General features: G+C 47.0%; 1 long non-coding RNA gene across 1 annotated transcript in view; it reads right to left on the reverse strand.

Moving 5' to 3' along the window:
- Nucleotides 1-3,266, reverse strand: part of 4933406K04Rik (RIKEN cDNA 4933406K04 gene) — a 30,718-nt gene extending 27,452 nt beyond the window's left edge. The window contains exons 1-3 of the long non-coding RNA NR_015512.2: nucleotides 3,103-3,266; nucleotides 1,421-1,526; nucleotides 1,032-1,192 (exon numbers count right to left, since the gene is read on the reverse strand). This is a non-coding gene — a long non-coding RNA (RIKEN cDNA 4933406K04 gene). The remainder of the gene's footprint in view (nucleotides 1-1,031; nucleotides 1,193-1,420; nucleotides 1,527-3,102) is intronic.
- Between the last annotated feature and the right edge of the window lie 15,718 nt (nucleotides 3,267-18,984).

The raw sequence follows: 18,984 nt of genomic DNA on the forward strand, positions 1-18,984 counted from the left end.
TTCCATGATTTTAAAATGGGATTCGGGGGCTGGTGAGATGGCTGGGCAGGTAAGAGCACCGACTGCTCTTCCAAAGGTCCTGAGTTCATGGTGGCTCACAACCATCTGTAACAAAAATCCGATGCCCTCTTCTGGAGTGTCTGAAGACAGCTACAGTGTACACACATATAATAAATAAATAAATAAATAAATAAATAAATAAATAAATAAATATGATTCTATTCCTGTATCCTCCAAGTGTTCCCTGGAGTGTCTGAAGACAGCTACAGTGTACACACATAAATAAATAAATAAATAAATAAATAAATAAATAAATAAATAAATAAATAAATGTGATTCTATTCCTGTATCCTCCAAGTGTTCCCTGTCTAGAAAGATTTCTCTCCCCCATAATTATAGTAGAGTGAAGTTCACTTTTCTTCGTGTAGTTGCAATGATTTGAATGAGAATGGTGGTGAGACTTTTGGTTATTAAAAATACACTGATGTTATGTGAATATGTTTTTGTTTTTGTACCAAGTGTGGAATATGGGGCTGTTTCAGATTATTCACAGCCGATAACTATGGTTTGTCTAGTGCTCTGGCAGGGGTGTGATTTTGCCAACTGAAGACGGTTTATGTTTGGAATTCTGGGTACCCTTCAGAGGGTATAAAATGTCAGCGTCTTAAGAGAGACAGTGGCTGCTGCCACATCCCCTTGTGCTGTGCGCTAGTTGCTGGTTGGAGATATCCTGCTGGTGAAGATTAGACTTGTCTCAAGGAACTTGATGCCCTTAATTAGCAGGAAGAGATCTAGTGGTGTGGATACCCTCTTTCCCCTCCAAACTTCCTTCTCTCCTACTTCGTGTTGGAGGGTTGGAAGCGATAAGGGTGGAGTAGAGGAAAAAGAACCCAACAAAGTAGCCAAAAGTAGGGTCACAGAGAACTGTCTCCCAGTCTTGAGTATTTGAGCATTTGATCTCCAGTTTGGGAGGCTTAAGTGTGGCCTTGCTGGAGGCACTGACACTGGAAGAGCTTAAGCACTCACCCTACCTCCAATTCCCATTCTCTGCTTTGTCAAGTGTGAACTCTCAGTTTCCTCCTTGTGTAGTCTTGCCTGTCACCTGCTGTCATGCTTTATGCTTCAACTCTGTCACCATGAATGCTCATCACTCTGGAACTGTAAACCCTTTCTTCTGTAAGATGTCTTGGTCCTGGGATTTCCTCATAGCAATAGAAAAGTGAGTAACACATATGTAGTTATAATCTTTCCAACTTTTGAGCTTGCACACACACACACACACACACAGAGAGAGAGAGAGAAAGAGAGAGAGAGAGAGAGAGAGAGAGAGAGAGAGAGAGAGATAGATAGATCATCTCCTATTCCATCTTCCAAGCATTTTGAGCAGTGCACTAAAGAATTTCTGCAATGTAGGACATACCTTGATCAAATATTCTTTCTCTGCATGCTATGGCACATATAACTCATATCACAGCACCACAGCATAGCCTTTACATGCAGCAGAAGCCAGCATCATGATGTGAGGTCTAAGTGCACAGATGACAGAAGGCAAGAGATGGTGACATCATTGCTCATTGAGAATCTAGGGACATGGGTGTGGGAAGTGCTGACTTGTCTTGGGTTAACAGAGTTTCTAAGCAGGATTCCAAATCAGAGAACTTGAGTTCTCAGCCTGTACAACCTTCACTCTTCTGTGGACTTCTGTAGGAAAGGCTATAGCTCCCACACTTAATTCAGGGAACCAAGGCTGGATGACAGAAGCCCACCTCAGCCAGGTGGATTCAGGAAACTTCTGTCTGTGGTTTTAAAATGACTGCAGCCATGCTATCCATCCCAAGAGTAACAGGAAATCAAGGTTCTAGTTATCGACTTGCCTGGAAATGGACACAGATAGCTGGACATAGTCCCTGTCCCCAGAAACTTGTAACCATTTATTATGCCTCATCTCAGGTTCTCTAGTCCCCATTTCTTGAGATTTCCTGTTCACTCTTAATACATTGGTGTGCGCATGTGTACAGGTGTATACATGCAGGTGTACACACACACACACACACACACATTTCCTTTTCCTTTAAGGCTGAAATGTCACACCACCCTCACTGAGAAATATTCAAGGTCACACAACATTTCCCAATCTGTAGAGAAAGCTGCGTTTTCTGGGGGCATTTTCTCTATTGAGATTTCTTCTTCCCAATGACTCTGGTGTGGGTCAAGTTGACATAAAACTAATCAGTCAACCCCAAATTTGTCCTGCCTACAAGTTGCACAAGGATAAAAATGTAACAGAGGCCAAGGGAATGGCCAACTGATGATTGGCCCAACTTGAGACCCGTCCCACGGGACAGAGTCAACCCCTGATACTATTAATGATACTCTGCTGTGCTTGCAGACAAGAGTCTAGCATTAATTGTCTTCATCCAGCAACAGATGGAGGCTGATGCAGAGCCCCAGAGCCAAATATCAGATGGAGCTCAGGGAGTCTTGTGGGAAAGTATGAGATAGAATTGAGTAAGCTGGAGGGGACAGCACAAGGCCCACAGAGTCAACTAACTTAAGCCTATTGGGTCTCATAGAGCCTGAACCACCAACCGAAGGTCACGCAGGGGCTGGACCTAGTTCTCTCCTCCCCACATTTGTAGCAGTTGTGAAGATTGTTCTGCATGAGCATCTCGTGACAATTAGATTGGGTCCGGTCTCTGACACCGTTGCCTGCCATCGGGTCCTCTTTCCCTCCCTGGATTACCTGCCTAGGCCTCAGTGTGAGAGAATGGGCTTAGTCCTGCTGGGATTAGATGCTGGGATTAACTGTCCCAGGGTGAGGTGGTACCCAAGGTGGGGCTTCCCCTTCTTTGAGGAGAAAGGGAGCAGGTATGGGAGAGGGACTTGTAAGGGCATGATTGGGAGGAGAGGAGGGAGTGGGGACTGAGAACGGGATATAATATGGATAAAAAATAAATTATGGGGGGAATAAAAACCCTAGGCAGCACAGAGTAAAACCCTGTTTTGGGAGTAAGTTAGATTTGGTCAATGTGTTGAAATTTAGAAGCATGACAGACGTCAGGGTAAAATGTTAATTTATGTACCGCAGCCCTTCAGTTATACCTTCGCTTCTGCTTCTGTGGCAAATACCAGCGGTAAGTCAGTAAAGACCCGCTCCAGCTCTTTGGGCCCACGAAAGATCCTGGACACACACATAAGAACGAAGCCTAGCTTTTGCAGGCTGCCGTGGTTTGAATGAGATGTTGGTCTCCCTGAGGAAATCAGTTGGTTTAGGTGCTGCAGCCTAGGAAGTACGTCACAGAGGGTGGGCTTTGAGATTATGGGCCGTTGCACTGTTTACAAGTCACTTCCTGCTTCATGTTTGCATTTGGGGCATGAGCTCTTAGCTTCCTGCTCCGCCCCCAAGATGGATTCTTTTTGGAACCTCGAGCCAAACTAAACTCTTCCTTTCATTGTCTCCGTTGGTCACGGTGTTTTATCACAGCAACAGAAAAGTCACTGATACAGTTAAAGAGTGGGAATGTTTGTCACCTGATCCGAGGTGATGAAGACGGCGACACTTGCTATATGCTAAGCTGTTTCTCCTCGGCTCAGTACAGTCACCCATGAACTGCCTACCGGAGGTGTGCGCAACCATGTGGTACTCCTGGTTAGGGTGCAGCCACACATTCCAAGGCTATGCCAACACGCTGAGGGAGCGGACCCGTGTGATCCAGCTGTGTGCTGACAGCTGACTTCAGCACTTAACTACCATTGCAAAGTAGAAGAGAGCGCCCGTCTACCGTTTGGTGTGCGTGGTTGGAAGCAGGCAGGGGTGGCAGGTGGTATTACAAGCAATTGTGTTTGATGCAGGGTCTCTGGGATCCGTTCAGAGTGTGGAGTCATTTCCAAATGGCGGGCGCCACTCTGCATGCAGTAGCAGTGGCTAATATTTCTAAACATATTTCGGCTTCGTGACACCTTAATAGCGTATGATAACACTCGCCTCCCTTTCAGAAAAATGGATACTCTCATTTCTCTAAACACGGGGCCCTTACTTCTAACCATTTCCATTTAAATGCAAATTTCAATCATGTCCACCTTTCTGTGTTCCAACGCGAGCAAACACACGGAAATGAGAGCAGCTTGAATCCAAATTTCAAGAGCCCGGGAACTGCTCCCGATGGGGGTTCCTGGGCAACTTTCAATGACTCCCTTCTCTTGTCCCAACATGTTGCTGAGTTCTGTCTCAAAGGGGATATTTCACTTCTGTTAGGAGGGAGTGGCTAAGTCAAAAGAAAGGACGGCTACTATGACAAGGGCTAAATGATAAAGGATCCGGAAGTAAGCCTGTGACACTTTAGTAGACCCTGGGCTGCACAGGTTATCCCAACCTCCCAAGGACAGAACCCAGTCATGCCAGCTGAGCTCTACTCTTCTTGTCGGGGGAGAGGCCTCTCCCCTTCTTAGTGCACACTTCTGGTACCTTGATCAAGTCTCCAGGGAACCAATGCATGCTGCCAGCCTAGTGGGTCCTCCTTGATTATAGATTAGATTTAGGCCCAGGACAAGGTCGGGCTGCAAAGAGCCTTTGCTCATAGGGCAAAGGGTCGGGTATGGCCATGGAGCCGCAGGATGGGATGAAAGACTGGTAGACTAAACCCTTCGGAGGCGAGGGAAACAGACCTTGATAATGCTTCTGTGATACTGTCTAGACCCACGGGCTGAGTACTCCGATGCCACTGGAATTTGTACATACTGAGATGCAAAGGGATGGATGTTGTGGTTTCCTAGTTCTGTGGATCATGGGCAGGTCCATTTCCTTGAATCTTAGATTTTGCAACCACAGAGGTGAGAAGAGCAGTCATATGCCATGAAGCCTTGAAACAGTACTGGCCACCCGCTAAGCACATATGTAAGTGGCCCAGAATAGTACTGGCCCCGCCAAGCACACAGGACATTGATGGGGATGCTATGCACAAGTGAGGTGTACATGGCCTGGCTCCCCTCCCATTACCTGCCCACCCCCAAGTCAATCCTCATATTCTACAGGGAAGCACTTCAAGCTATAGGGCCTCTTTTTGGTGGGGGAGTGGAGAAGTTGATGAGATGTCTCAGGGATCTGCATGTTTTACGAACAGAGATGGCTTCGGGAAGCCTTAAAGGAAGCAGCCTGTGGTAGAGGAAAATGGGAAAAGTACTTAGGAGTCACAAACTGTTGCCGGACGTAAGACAAGTCTCACCAGAGTCCCACATGTTTCTGGGAAAATTGAGGGCCTCTTACTTGGCTTAGGAAAAGAACTTAAGAAAAACCCCAAAGTAAGCAAGCTGCAAATCACATCAGATGTCTGAAGGAGGGAGATGGGAAAGAGGAAGAGAGAAACCTGTGCCTTCTGAGGTAAGCATGGAGGTCAGCTACATGGTAGGCCAGCAACCAAACGATGGGGAGGGGGCTTTAGAGAAGAAGTGTTAGGGGAAAGATGCTGATAAAAGCGGGGAAGAAGGAAAGGGAATATTATTCTGAGTACTGCAGAAGAACAGGGAGACTTACAAGGCTGTGTGTTGGTAAGCAACTGCATTCTGGGAAGGAAAAGTACACTATCCCATTAAAGGGATAATTATCCCTCCCATTACTTTAGCATGACCCAATATGAGCCCGCCTTCCCAAGCAGTGGTCCCTTGACTAGGCAATTGACCAACCAACAGGACCAAAACTTGGTTAGCTCAGATGTTAGTTTTCCACCCAAGCCAAAAAATTAGTTTTCCATAGTGTTGAAGGATGCAGTGATAAAACCTAACACGAAGTCTAGGTCCTAGAGACTTAGCCCTAAGAATCTACATGCTGTGACTACTGTGAATTGAGGTAGCTGATACCCCTCCCCATCATGGAAAGGCATGAAGTGTCTGCCTCCATCTAGGGGATGCTGTGGGTTGCTTTGATGAAGGCTGAAGGCTTGCTGGAGACCTGGCTCATGGTTTGTGTTGACTGTTAACTTGAAAGGATCTAGAATCACCTAGAAGACACAGATCTGGCCATGCCTATGAGGAATTCTAGGCTGGGTTGATTGATATGTGCTAACCCACATTAAATAGGGGCAGCTCCATCCCATAGGGAGGGGCTTTGAAGTAAATAAAATGAGAGAGTGATCTGAGCAACGACATTCATCTCTCTGCTTCTTCTCTGCGAATCCAATGTGACCAACCTCTCACACTCCTTCTGCCCGAGTCCCTCATCAATTTATCACCTTACACTGAAAAGCAAAGTAAAACAGTCATCAGATTGGCCACCCAACCCATGGCTTCTGCATAAGGACCTTGTGGACTTGTGGTAAAATATCCTTGCACTAATAACTACAAGCAGGCCTTTCCCCCTGATGCAGGTAAAGGAACTATGAACTCATTTCCTGGGGGTTGGGGGTGGGTGGGGGTCATGGGAATGTTGGGTTTGGCAAGAATGTAGATTTAGGGTAGAGAGTCAGTAATAATTCAGTAATAATTGTTGAACATCCCAGGTACCCCTGGAGAGGGACTACACTCTCTACTGAGGACAAAACAGTGGCACAAAGGGAGGGACATAAATAGCTAATCACTCTACCACTGTCCTCCATGGATCTGTCTTCTATTAAGACAGTGCTGCAGATGCTCCCATCGTAAGTGGACTTGGCAGGGAACGCCTGCTTCAGGCATGGGAAGGAAAGTGAGACATGGAGATTGCATATTGGCAGAGGTGAGGGTAGATATGGAGAGTGCATGTTGGCAGAGGTGAGGGTCAGGCAGGACAGAGTGAAGTGTGGCTTTAGCTGTGAGTAGCTCCTGCAATTTAGGAAGTCACTCCTCCATGTGAAATTTTTACTCAGTTCTCTCTTAGTTTTGATGGGGAAGGGAGCTTGTGAGCATCTTAGTTTTCTTCCTACAAAATGGAAATTTCAGTGTGTGGACCAGGATTGTAAGAAGTAAAGGAGAAAATGAATGTCAAGAAAAGGAAAGCAAAAAAGAAAGGAGTGAAGGAAGGGAAAGAAGGAAGGAAAAAGAAAGGAAGGAAGAGAGGAAGGAAGAGAGGAAGGAAGGAAGGAAGGAAGGAAGGAAGGAAGGAAGGAAGGAAGGAAGAGAGGAAGGAAGGAAGGGAGAAAGGAAGGGAGGAAGGAAGGGAAGGAGGGAGGGAGGGAGGGAGGAAGGAAGGAAGGAAGGAAGGAAGGAAGGAAGGAAGGAAGGAAGGAAGGAAGAGAGGAAGGAAGGAAGGAAGAGAGGAAGGAAGGAAAAAAGCTTCACAGAGTATTGGTTATGCTGCAATTTCCTGGGACTACAAGTAGTCAGGAACTGTGGTATAATTTTTGTATCTACTGGAAGAAAGAAACACGAGAGCCATCCTTTACCATAGAGTACGAGGCATGTAGAAATCTTAAGGTCACCGAGAAGGAGACATCTGGTCCTTCCTGGGAATGGCTTCACAGAGAAGATTCTGTCGATCTAGATTTTAAAGTGCAAGTGAGAGCCAGCCCAGGGCTGGGAGGATGCAGGAAGTCTGTGCTGATGCTGTTTTGTCTCTTCTCCTTGATGAAGTCATTGCTCTCTTCTGATTTATGTGTTTTCCCGTTGGTAAAGTGCTGGCCATGCAAGCCTGAGGACCCGGACTTGGATTGCTAGCATCTACCTAAGAAGTCAGGCACAGTCACAGTGGTGCATGCTTCTAACCCTAGGAGATTAAAGGTGATGCACATGGTCCCTGGAGCTCACTGGACACCCAGCCTAGCCAATCAGTGAGCTCTAGGTACAGGAAGACATCTTTTATCTCAGGAGGAAAAGGTGGAGAGTGATCAAGAAAGACTCCTCATATCAACCTCTGGTCCCCCAATTTACAAGTACACATAGCCCCCTTGCCCAAAATGCACATAGGAACACATACATGCATCACACAGATGCTCAAACAAATAAACAGAATCAGTCAATCAATCAATCAATCAATCAGTCATCCATCAATCAGACTCTGTCCTGGAATCTTCAAGGACACACGCTTTTGGTCAGAGATTGGTCTGGGCCGGCAGTGTCCTGAGAGATCTTGTCTCTTCAGTACAACATCCACAAGAACATCCATGACAACCTGTGCCACAGCAGACGCATGGGACGTCCGCACAGCATCTCCTACGGCTCTCTCACCTACCACCACATTGGAATGCCTGTGAGGAGGGACAATTTCCAAAGGCAAACACAGTGTCTGTCGCAGAAGGGCTGTGGACCCATGTCTGCTCTGTTTCAGACCTTGGTGCTAAAGGATAGGCAACTGAGATGACTCATCAGTATCCACAAAGTAGCTTAGTGACAAGTGTTTTAGAAAACATCTGGCTGAGACCTCGTGATGCCCAGCCGGATCAAGGGAGGCACTCAGATAGCCACCCTCTCCCAGCCACAGTCCCAAAGCCCAGAGGGCAGTGTCTCCCTTGTAAGAGGCGTACACTCAGGGAAGTGGCTGGGATTAGATCAGAAACCACATGTGACAGGTGACCCCAGCCTTCCCCAGACCAGGACAGATTTACAGGCTTGGCTAAGTGAGCTTAAACCCCGGAAAGACACTAATTTTCATCCTGAGCAGGTGTGTCAAAGGGACCTTTTTGTGAAGTCAGATGGAGGGCCCTGTGAAGGGTCCAGCTTGCCATCCAAGCCTCATCCCTGGTCAACGTGATCACAGGAGTCCTGGATAAGGAGGGAGGAATCTGAGCCCCCTAGCAGATGCGTGGAGCGGAATCTGAGAAATGCTTTGGATTAGTTAGAGCCTCAGACACAGGTGGGGGTGTGTGTGGGGGGATTGACTCAGAGTCTGTGAATACGAGTCTTGCTCAGGGGGCCTGGGATGAGCCTGAACTTTGACTAGGGAGCCCTGGGATTCATCATTTCGCATGTAACTGAGACAACTGGGGAGTGTCTGTGAGAGACAGCAGCCAGAAGTGCATGAACTAGAGGTAAGTATGAGAAAGCTAGCATCCACAGGAAACAAGCCAGAGCCAAGGAGAAACACAATACCATGGAGGTCATGGCTCCAGGGCCACATGTATGTCCTAGGAGCAAAACACGGTTCTATCTTAGAAATACTGGCAGTGAGAGTTAAAGCCACAAGCTCAGTGTGCACTGTCACAGAACAACTGTATGGAGGGGCTAGTGAACTGTGACCGTTATCATGGTCCCCACCAGCTCCCCTCTCTCTTTGACTCCTCCTTCCTGCTGAGTGCTATTTTCTGGCCTTCACCTCTCACCTAATTCAGGCTAAATGCTCCTCAGCTGCCTTTGGGTTTACTGGTCTCTGTCACCTACCTGCCCTCCAGATCACCTGTCTTGCTCAGGTCAGAAACTTGATCGAATTTGGTTTGTTTGATGCTTACTGTCTGTCTCCCCACTCACCGCTGTGATGTCAGGTTTCCCTCAGCAAGGAGGGTGAGGAGCCTGTTCAGTTCAGGGTCGCCAGCCGCCGGGATGGTGCCTGACCCGTTGCAGGTGCTCAGCCACACAGTCTAACATGGACAGAACGTTCAGACTGTCAGCCTTACTGTGGCCACTATGTACGGTGCACAACAGTTACCCAGGACGTCCTCTCTCTATATAATTGCCGATCCCTGGTTGCTTTTCAAAATAGATCCTGTTAAATTCATGTTGCAGATTATCAGTGTTAGAACACACAGTTGTATGCAATCACATGTAGGCCTGCGTAAACACATATGTTTTCCTGTTGAGAAAACTTTAGGTGTCAGAAAGTCCCTAGAAATGTCTAGGAAAAGAATACAGAGGCCTAACCTTTGTAGTCTTGACCTTGATGGCCACAGGGGAGGGAGAAGCACTTGAGAGCAGCCCCCTCCCAAAGTCAACCCTATTTTCCCAGGGCCAGGGGCATGCACTGCCTAATGGGGCTTGCTTGCCGTGGAAGGCGAGGACTCCCAGCCAAGCAGGAGCGTGCTAACCGGAGTCAGATGTTGCCTCTCCAGGAGAGGGGCCAGTCCCTGCACACTTGGGAGAACTTGAAAGAACTCTGGAAGAGCCATAAATCTTGAACTGGAGCCTTTTATCAACCTCTAATTTATCATGGTCTCTTAATTACTTTGACTGAAGAAGTCATAATCCATATGTATTGGAAATTTGGTCGGTGAAAGCCTGGTTTTCATGAGAAGGGCAGTTCCTGACACATAGGCTTTAACGGATGGTGATTCCACATGGCAAAGACTTGTTCCCATGCCCCTTGCCCCCATGTTGTTCAAGGCCCTTTGCCTACCTCTCCTCATCTCCATGATGATATGGCTTGTGTGTAGAGAGATGGGAAAGAGAGCACTTATTCAAGGAACTTCAGATACAACGGGGGCAAAACAGAGTGTGATTGAGTGTGGTACAGCCCATGTAGGCTAGGCGTCGGTGTTGTATAGCCATTAAGAAAGGAAATGCAACCAGAGGTTTCAGATAAAGCTGCTTGCGTTGGGTTTTACTGCTGTGAATAGACACCATGACTAAAGCAACTCTTATAAGGACAGCATTTCATTGGGGCTGGCTTACAGGTTCAGAGGTTCAGTCCATTATCATCAAGGCAGGAGCATGGCAGCATCCAGGCAGGCATGGTGCAGGGGGAGCTGAGAATTCTACATCTCCATCTGAAGGCTGCTAGCAGAATACTTATTTCCAGGCAGCTAGTCTGAGGGTCTTAAAGCCCATGCCCATGGTGACACACCTACTCCAACAAAGCTACACCTACTCCAACAAGGCCACACCTCCTAATAGTGCCATTCCCTGGGCCAAGCATGTACAAAGCATAACAAATGCCCACCAGAGATATGTGCCATGCAGAGACCAAGAAGAAGAAATCAGAATGTTACAGAAATGGACTGAGACAGATGGCTTCAACTACCTGTGATAGCGAGGTTGGTGGGTACTTAGGGCCCATGACACAGCTGAACCTTTGCTGTAAGACCCCCACACATGCAGTGGTCATGTTTCTAGCTGGTGGCTAGGCTGTCTGAATCCCAACATAGCCAAATCAGAATTTTTTATCCTTACCATGGCCAATTCTCTTTTCCCTCTCCTTACCCATCTCAGGACTTTCTCATTGTGGTGGTGGGGGTGGCGATTAAATCAGGCCCAGGTTCAGAGGTCAAACTTACCTCTCCTACCCCGTGTGCTTCCCTTGTCCTTCAGGGCTGGGCTTGCCTTCTGAACATCCCTGCATGTATCCTTGAGGCTCCACCCCCTGCTTTCCCTGTCCTCGGTTTCTTTCTTGTACCTGTCTCCTCATCAGGATCCTGGACTCCCTTGCAGCAGACATGGTGTCATTGAGGTCTCAGTGTTTCTAGATCAGGAGAAAACAGGGTGGAGAGAGTCTACTCCTGTACCTTCAGACTCTTTTGGAAGACATAAAAACCGTCCAGTTTTCCTTTGCAATGAACATTTGGTAAAGAAAGACATTGGGCTTCACAAATGTCAAGCTGTGTCTTGTCTTTTACATAAAAACACTCCACACGGAGAAGGTCCTCAGACTGTACCCCATAGTAGAGCAGGTATTTTCCTGCCATACTGAGGACAGTGGCTCCCCTAGATGTTCAGGGGTTTTACAGATTCAAGAAATTCAGAGATAACTCTTCATGGGCCCCTAAAAGGACCTCTGGCGTAGGCTATTCTCTCATACAGTTGCACTAAGGATAAACTGCACAACGTCCCTCAAACATAATAATTAATAACCCTTAAGTGGGCATCAATGTATCTTTGTCCTTGCTGCAGACATGAGTGGTTCAAATGGCTGCTATCTGTGAGAGATTATAATGGGTCATGCTTGGTTTTACATATGTAGTGCCTCTTCATCTTACCCTTTCAACCATCCAAAGAGGTGGGTTTTATATATTCTATATTCACTTTAAAGATTGCAAAGGACCACTGAGCAATTACCTGGCCAGGCCGAAGCTCTGCAAGTTGCATGTAGCATAGCTTTCAAGTCCAGGTGACTAGGCTCCAGCCGTGAGCCCAAGGCAACTTTATTTTGGTTGTGAGCCTAGTCTTTAATGACTGAGCCATCTCTCCATCCCTCAAAGTGATTTTAATTTTGTTTCTTGTTGTGAGCCAAATACCTTGTCCTCTGTTTCCTTCTTACCTCTTAAAATGTATGGGTTGAAGCACTACTGCACCCACTACATTGTGTGTGCGGATGCTTGGAGACAAGACCTTTAAGGAGGTAATCAGGGTTGCATGAGGTCAGGCAGATGGGGCCAAATCCATTTGTACTGTGTCCTCACAAAACCTGGCACACAGAGAGGCACCAGTGATAAACAGGATATGAGCCTGAGAGGAAATCGTAGAGCAGAAAATGGTCACCATGGAGAGAAGTCTGATAAGGCACAAACCTTTAGTACCTTAATTAGTACTTAATTAATTAATTCCTGATTTCTCATCCAAAAGATGGAAACTGATGTTTTCTTCAGGGACTGGGAGTGCCTGGGCCCAAACTGTCTCTGCCGTTGTGGTTCCTGAAGGAGAAAAATGAGGTCAAAGGGTTACACTCACCAATGCTAGCTGGTACATGTCAGAACAGCGGGTTGTTCTGACCCCAGTGTATACACTGGTAATGGTAGGCTAGAGGGGAAAGCAGCCTGAATTCCTTCAGCCATCGGGAACAGGAGCTGAGGAAAGCAGATCTCAAGGGACAAGAAAGATAAGGATGTGGGTTGACCACATGGGATAGAGTCCAGCCAGAAATGCACAGGGCACACAACTGAGTAGTGCATCTAGATCCTGCCCTACCCGCCTGAGGGGAACTGTTCCAACCTCCTATGCTTCTCTCCTTACAGGATTCTCTATGCATGGTCAGCCATCAGGTTTCTGCAGGCCTGAATGTTGTAGGCAAAGCAGTAAGAAGCCTCTGGAAGCTATCAAGGTAACTTCCCTTCCCTTCCCTTCCCTTCCCTTCCCTTCCCTTCCCTTCCCTTCCCTTCCCTTCCCTTCCCTTCCCTTCCCTCCCCTCCCCTCCCCTCCCCTCCCCTCCCCTCCCCTCCCCTCCCCTCCCCTCCCCTCCCCTCCCCTCCCCTCCCCTCCCCTCCCCTTTCCATTCCCCTCTCCTCCCCTTTCCCTTTCACTTCCCCTTTCCCCTTCACCTTCCTTTCCCCTTTACCTTCCTTTCCCCTTCCCCTTCCTTTCCCCTTCCCCTTTCCTTCCTTCCTTCTTTGCTTCCTTCCTCCCTCCCTCCCTCCCTCCCTCCCTCTCCCCTCTCTTTCTCTCTTTCTTTTCTCTCTCTCTCTCTCTTTCTTTCTTTCTTTCTTTCTTTCTTTTCTTTCTTTTCTTTCTTTCGTTTCTCTCTTTCTTTCTTTCTTTCTTTCTTTCTTTCTTTCTTTCTTTCTTTCTTTCTTTCTTTCTTTCTTTCTTTCTTTAGGACAGGAGCTCACCATGTTACATTACTAGCCTGGAACCCACAGAAACATATATTCCTCTATCTTATGAGTTCTGGGACTGCAGATATATATTACCATGTCCAGCTTTTTAACATTTTGTTGAGTCTAAGAATAGACTATTGGAATCATTTATAGGCTTATCATAAGCAAGATTGTTTTGGATCCCTAGCTGAGAAGTAGCGAAGTCTCACCACCAAGACCCAGTTGAGTGGGGACAGAGACACTGGCCTCCAAGTGAAGTAGCAGAGTCACATCAGTGCCAATTTGGGCAGTGTCTCTCATCTTCCTTTGGTTTTGTGGTCACACCTATCCATTCATTTGGGTTATGAAATAAGGGCATTGACGCCTTGGGGAAAATATTATTTTTTAATGTCCTTATCACAGTCATTGTGGTTCCAGGCTCTTTAAAGCCTACACATTGGTCAAGATGCCTCAGGATCTAACATGGTTGTTCCATTCCAGTGCCTACAGAGAAAAAAAATGGTGAATCATGGGTGCCATATTGTAGAATGTGTAATTTTGGATACAAATGTGCTCCATCTGTCTGGCTTGTGCTTCCCACCATGGGCCAGAGACAATGCCCGCTCATCGCCTATCTGCCAAGGGACTTATGCTTTGAGCTAAATGGACCCTTTCAATATGCCTGTCTACTCAGAACCTCAGAATGCAGTTTTGTTTGGAAACAGAGTCTTTGAGGAGTAATCAAATTAAGATCCAGTCATGGTGGATTAGGCTGGCGGGGCCTTCATTCACTGACTCGTATCCCGATGAGAGAGGGACACATGGAGCAGCCGTGCACAGAGGGATGGGGACGGAGACTGTCCTGGAGGAGGTCACACAAAGATAGAGACAGGAGATCGAATGATAGTTCTATAAGGGAGGATTGCTAAGGATTGGCAGCCAACCAGCAGCAGCTGGCAGATGGGGGGAGACAAGTTCTACCTCAGCCCTGGGGACACATCACCCTCATTTACACCTTGGTTTTAGACTTCTGTTGTTTGTAGTCACCCAATGGGTGGTCATTGATTATGGCCGGAAATTCATATGAATTCTGGACGGGATGTTTTTATACCTTGTGTTCTCTAGGCTAAGGAGCCTGGGACACTGATTGTTCTAGATCCCCAAAGAGTCCAGCTCTAACCTCTTTTTTTTTTTTTTTCTTGGCTGACAGTCTCAACCACTCACTTCATTAGGACTCCCCTTCTGTCTGCTGCTCCTCCCTGTCTGGGCCCTGGCTGTGTGCCCCTCTTGTCCATGTTACCTGGCATGGTGGCAGTAAATCTGGCATCAGGGAACTTTTGTATGGGCTCAGGCCATATGACATATGACATGAGGTGAAACCTCTCCTTGTCTGGCACAGAATTCTGGAGTCCTCGGCATCAGGATCAGGAATTAGACATTAGCATGAACTTGCTACTATTCGTATTACTGTGTGTTTTCAAAACCCCTATGAAGACTCTCTGATGTGGTTATTATGAAAAAGGGTGCAAGTGAGAAATTCAGCATGTTGAACCTTGTAGGCTTTGGGCCATCTATCTCTCCCCCAAATCTGGTGTTACTGGAGGCTTCTGGATTGGGTGCCATGCACTGTTCTGGGCTGTGCATATTCAACCCCAAGTCAGGTGTGGGATGGGCCTCAATTCTAGACCCTAGGCCACACAGAGAAAACCCTGGTGCTAAGTGGTTTAAAGGGACATCTTTCTTATATAGACAACAGTGCAGGAGCCAGGAATGCTGCATGAGGAGGGGGAAGGAGAGGAACAAGGCTGTACACTGCATCCATCGGAGATGGTGTTTAGAGGCAAAGTCATTTAGAGACTAGGCCATGTTTTCCAACAGATGCTGCCTGTATCTTCTAGGAGTGATGAGTCAGTGTGTGTTAGTGAGGGGGTGGCTATGGCTGGGACTGGGGTCTTGCGTAGGGATCAGTTGACAGAGAGGTGCTAAGGTGGGCATCCTGTGAGCGGGCTGTGGACTGGCTGTTTATGGAAGGTAGCCACTCAGCAGAGGGTAGCAATCCCCGACAGATGATAGGTGGGAGCAGTAGAAACACAGAATTTAATTACAGAGACCTGGGGTGGAAGCACTCTACCCCTCATAGCACAAGGTCACTCTGAAAACTAAGCAGCTGTCACTCAGTACTGTGGAGGAACTGGCCAAATGGTGGACTGTAGGAGAGATTCAGGAGCTTGGTGTAGGGTTTACAGCCTGAGGCAATGCAAAAAGGCGCTTCAGAAGCAGGTAGGAAGCCAGCACAGGGAAACTTTGTGTTAGTTACCCTTTCTCCTCCATGTAACAAAACATCTGACTTATGGGAGGGGAGGTGTAGCTCGGCTCACAGTTTGAGGGTGCTGTCCATCACAGAGGTGAAGCCATAGCTCTGAGACCGTGAGGATTTCAGGAAGTTGATGCTGATGAAATCTGGTACCCAGCTCCCTTTCTCCTTTTCATTCAGCCTAGGAGCCCAGCCCATGGAATGGTGCTGCCCATATTCAGGGAGGGTCTTCCATCTTCAATAAACTCAGTCCCAGACCTTATCAAGTTGACAGTACTGACTATCACGAACTTGGACTTTGGAAATTTGACTTAGACTCATCAGATCACTCTAGATCAACTCCGAGATGTAACAGGAAGATGAAAGCCAGAGAACAGAGGTAAGAGCAGGGCAGAGGTTTGCACATCCATCCAGGAGGCCAGCCTTAGCCTCTGAGATGTCTACATATGAGCATGAGGGAGAATGGGTTTCGCGGTGCTATTGACTGTGGGTGACTCGGGGTGGCCTATTGTAAATGTTAGCCATATAGTAAACTGGGTGGTGTAGTAGAAAAATAGGACCAAGCATAAACATTGACTCTGTCATTATTTCTAAGATGGAAAGGCTGTGTATATGTGTACATGTATGTGTGTGTAAATGTTAATACACGTGTGCCTCCCAGACTCAGATAACAGTTCCAAAGAGTGGCCGTACAGGATATTAAAAGTTTAACGAGGTGCCATTTCGGAGGTGCTAACATTTCTCAGCCAGAAAGAGCAGTAGCCAAAAGTTTTCATCTGAAGCAGATGATAAGTGGTGGATGTAAAGGTTGCTTGCTTACAGCAGGGATGGACTGAGGGTTGCCTGAGGAATGGAGAGATTAGACATGGATCCTAGAGTGGTCCAGGAACTGGTTAAAACATAGCTTCAGCTCCTCTGCTGAGAGTTTAGTTCAATGGCCAGATGGTGACAGTAAGTGAGATCAACTGGCACAATGCTTGGACCAGGATGGGGGTGGGGTGAGGGCCAGGGCTTAGGGTGGGCATGGGGCAGGTACCATCTTGAGATTGCTATTGCTGCAGAAGTCTTACACTGGAGTGACTCAGAGCAGCCGAGCCCTGGGTGTGTGGCGTGATTCTTGCTACACTGTTCATAAACCTTTCTGTAACAATTTGATTTCACCAAATTTAACATCTGGCGGGCAGCTCACAGGGAAACATGTGGAACCCAGATCCTCCTACTGGAGCTAGCAAGGGGGAGAGGACTGCAGGACGTCCTGCTGGCTGTGTGCAGGTGGCTGCTTTCTAGAAGAAAAAAAAAGGGAAAGAGTGAGCTTGGGACCCAAGGAACCCATCCACCCAGCTAGCATTCTAGATTTTTCCATGCCGTGTTTGTAGTACTTACAAGTCCAGACTGTGGAATACTCCAGTATGGCTTGTCACTTCTGTGTATGTGAAACCTTAGCCATAGGTCTCATGAGAGTTTCTAGTTCCAGCATTTCTGTGAGGATAAAGGTAGGCAAGGCAACTAACATAATTACACAACGTCAGCAGCAATAAATATTAGCCATCCTATGACAACCAGCCACAAGCCCATGTGACAAAGTTTCTGTGTTAGAATATAAAACACAGAGCCGGGCAGTGGTGGCGCACACCTTTAATCCCAGCACTCGGGAGGCAGAGGCAGGCGGATTTCTGAGTTCAAGGCCAGCCTGGTTTACAGAGTGAGTTACAGGACAGCTTGAGCAATACAAAGAAACCCTGTTTCAAACAACAACAACAACAACAACAACACAAAAAAAAAAGAATATAAAACATAGATGAGGTAGTTCTGACCTGGAGGAGCTCAGGTTCTAGATGGGTAAACTGAGGCAAAAGAAACTATGGGGACTGTGGGGTGTCACATGCTGTGTGTCATGATAGCACGCTGCCAAGATGCCAATGATCGGAATGTTCATGTGCATCCAGGCAACTTATACATGTTACATTATCTAGGTCATGAGTGGACACATATCAACTTAGTTGGTCCTCATATCAAGGTCATTGAGGAAGAGGGAGAAGAAAGATTGTAAGAGCCAGAGGCAGCGGATGGCTACAAGGACACGGTGTTAACTGAATGCAGCAGGACAGCTGCACAGAAGGCCTCACCTCAGGTGTGGCAACAAAGACTGAGTTCAAGTCAGACAAAATCCCAGCATGGAAGAGGAAGGACACGAAGTCCTACCCCCTAGCTGAAGAGAGATCGGTAGTCGATATCTACTGGGAGAGGGAGAGTTGGTTTTCTTTAATGCTGTGCCTCCTGGTAGATTCTCCAGCAGATGCCTACACACCCAAGAGTATACGGTCAGTATACTGACCAAATTAGACTTGATGTGTTTAAAAACAAATAGAGACAAAGCTTTATGTATATGGAAGTGGGATGGGTCTGGGAAGTCTTGGGAGAAGACAGTGAATATTTTTAATATACGTTGTATGAAGTTCTTGAAGAAATTGTACCTATATCACATACACACACACCAGCACTTCACTAAAATGTCTGTTTTTTATGGCAACTCAACCGCTCTACAAAATTTTCTGATCAATTTGGCTTGTTTGAACAAACAATATCAATGTTTGGTATTTGCGAAGCCCTTGAGAGCTTTCTGATTTTTTCTGATTTGTAGGCATCAAAGCAATGATGTGGGTATATTTTCATTATCTTCCTTAATGGGTGTGTACATTTACAGGCAAGTGTATGCATGTGTGTAGAGGTCAGCAGACAATGTCAAATGCCACCTCTAGGAATGCCATTCTCCTTTAAGACAGTTTCTCATTGGCCAAGAACTCATCAAGTAGCCTGGGATTTCTGGCCCCTGCAAGCCCAGTTGGCCACTCAGCACTGGGACTTCAAGAGCACACTGCTATGGCCCCCTCTGCATTGTAACATGGATTTTGCATATTAAACTCAGGTCCTCACGGTCAGGGTGCAAGCACTTCCTGTTGTCCCATTTCCTTTACTTTGGATGATCTTTACAGATGATGAATGACATCAAGGCCTGAAATGTTCTGGGAGTGAGTCTAACACTGCTGAGCGGAATAAAAGCCACCCCCTAAGTTTCAGAAACTTACCACAGCCCAAACTAGAACCCCTGTCTTTCTCTATGATATCCCAACCAGAATAGCTTACTCTTGGTATTGGCAGAAACACATATATTGCTTTGACCTTCCAGTTTGTGCCAGTCCCTCCCACCCCCCATCACCCTGCAATTAGCCTCTGCCCCTCTTCTCTCCCCATGGAGTCTCTTGCTGGAGCCTCTTACAGGGTCCCATCCCGGGTTCTCCAGTTGTTTCTGATCTTTTTCTCCCCCACCCC

Source organism: Mus musculus, chromosome 12 (genome assembly GCF_000001635.26).
Source record: "Mus musculus strain C57BL/6J chromosome 12, GRCm38.p6 C57BL/6J".
NCBI lineage: Eukaryota > Metazoa > Chordata > Mammalia > Rodentia > Muridae > Mus > Mus musculus.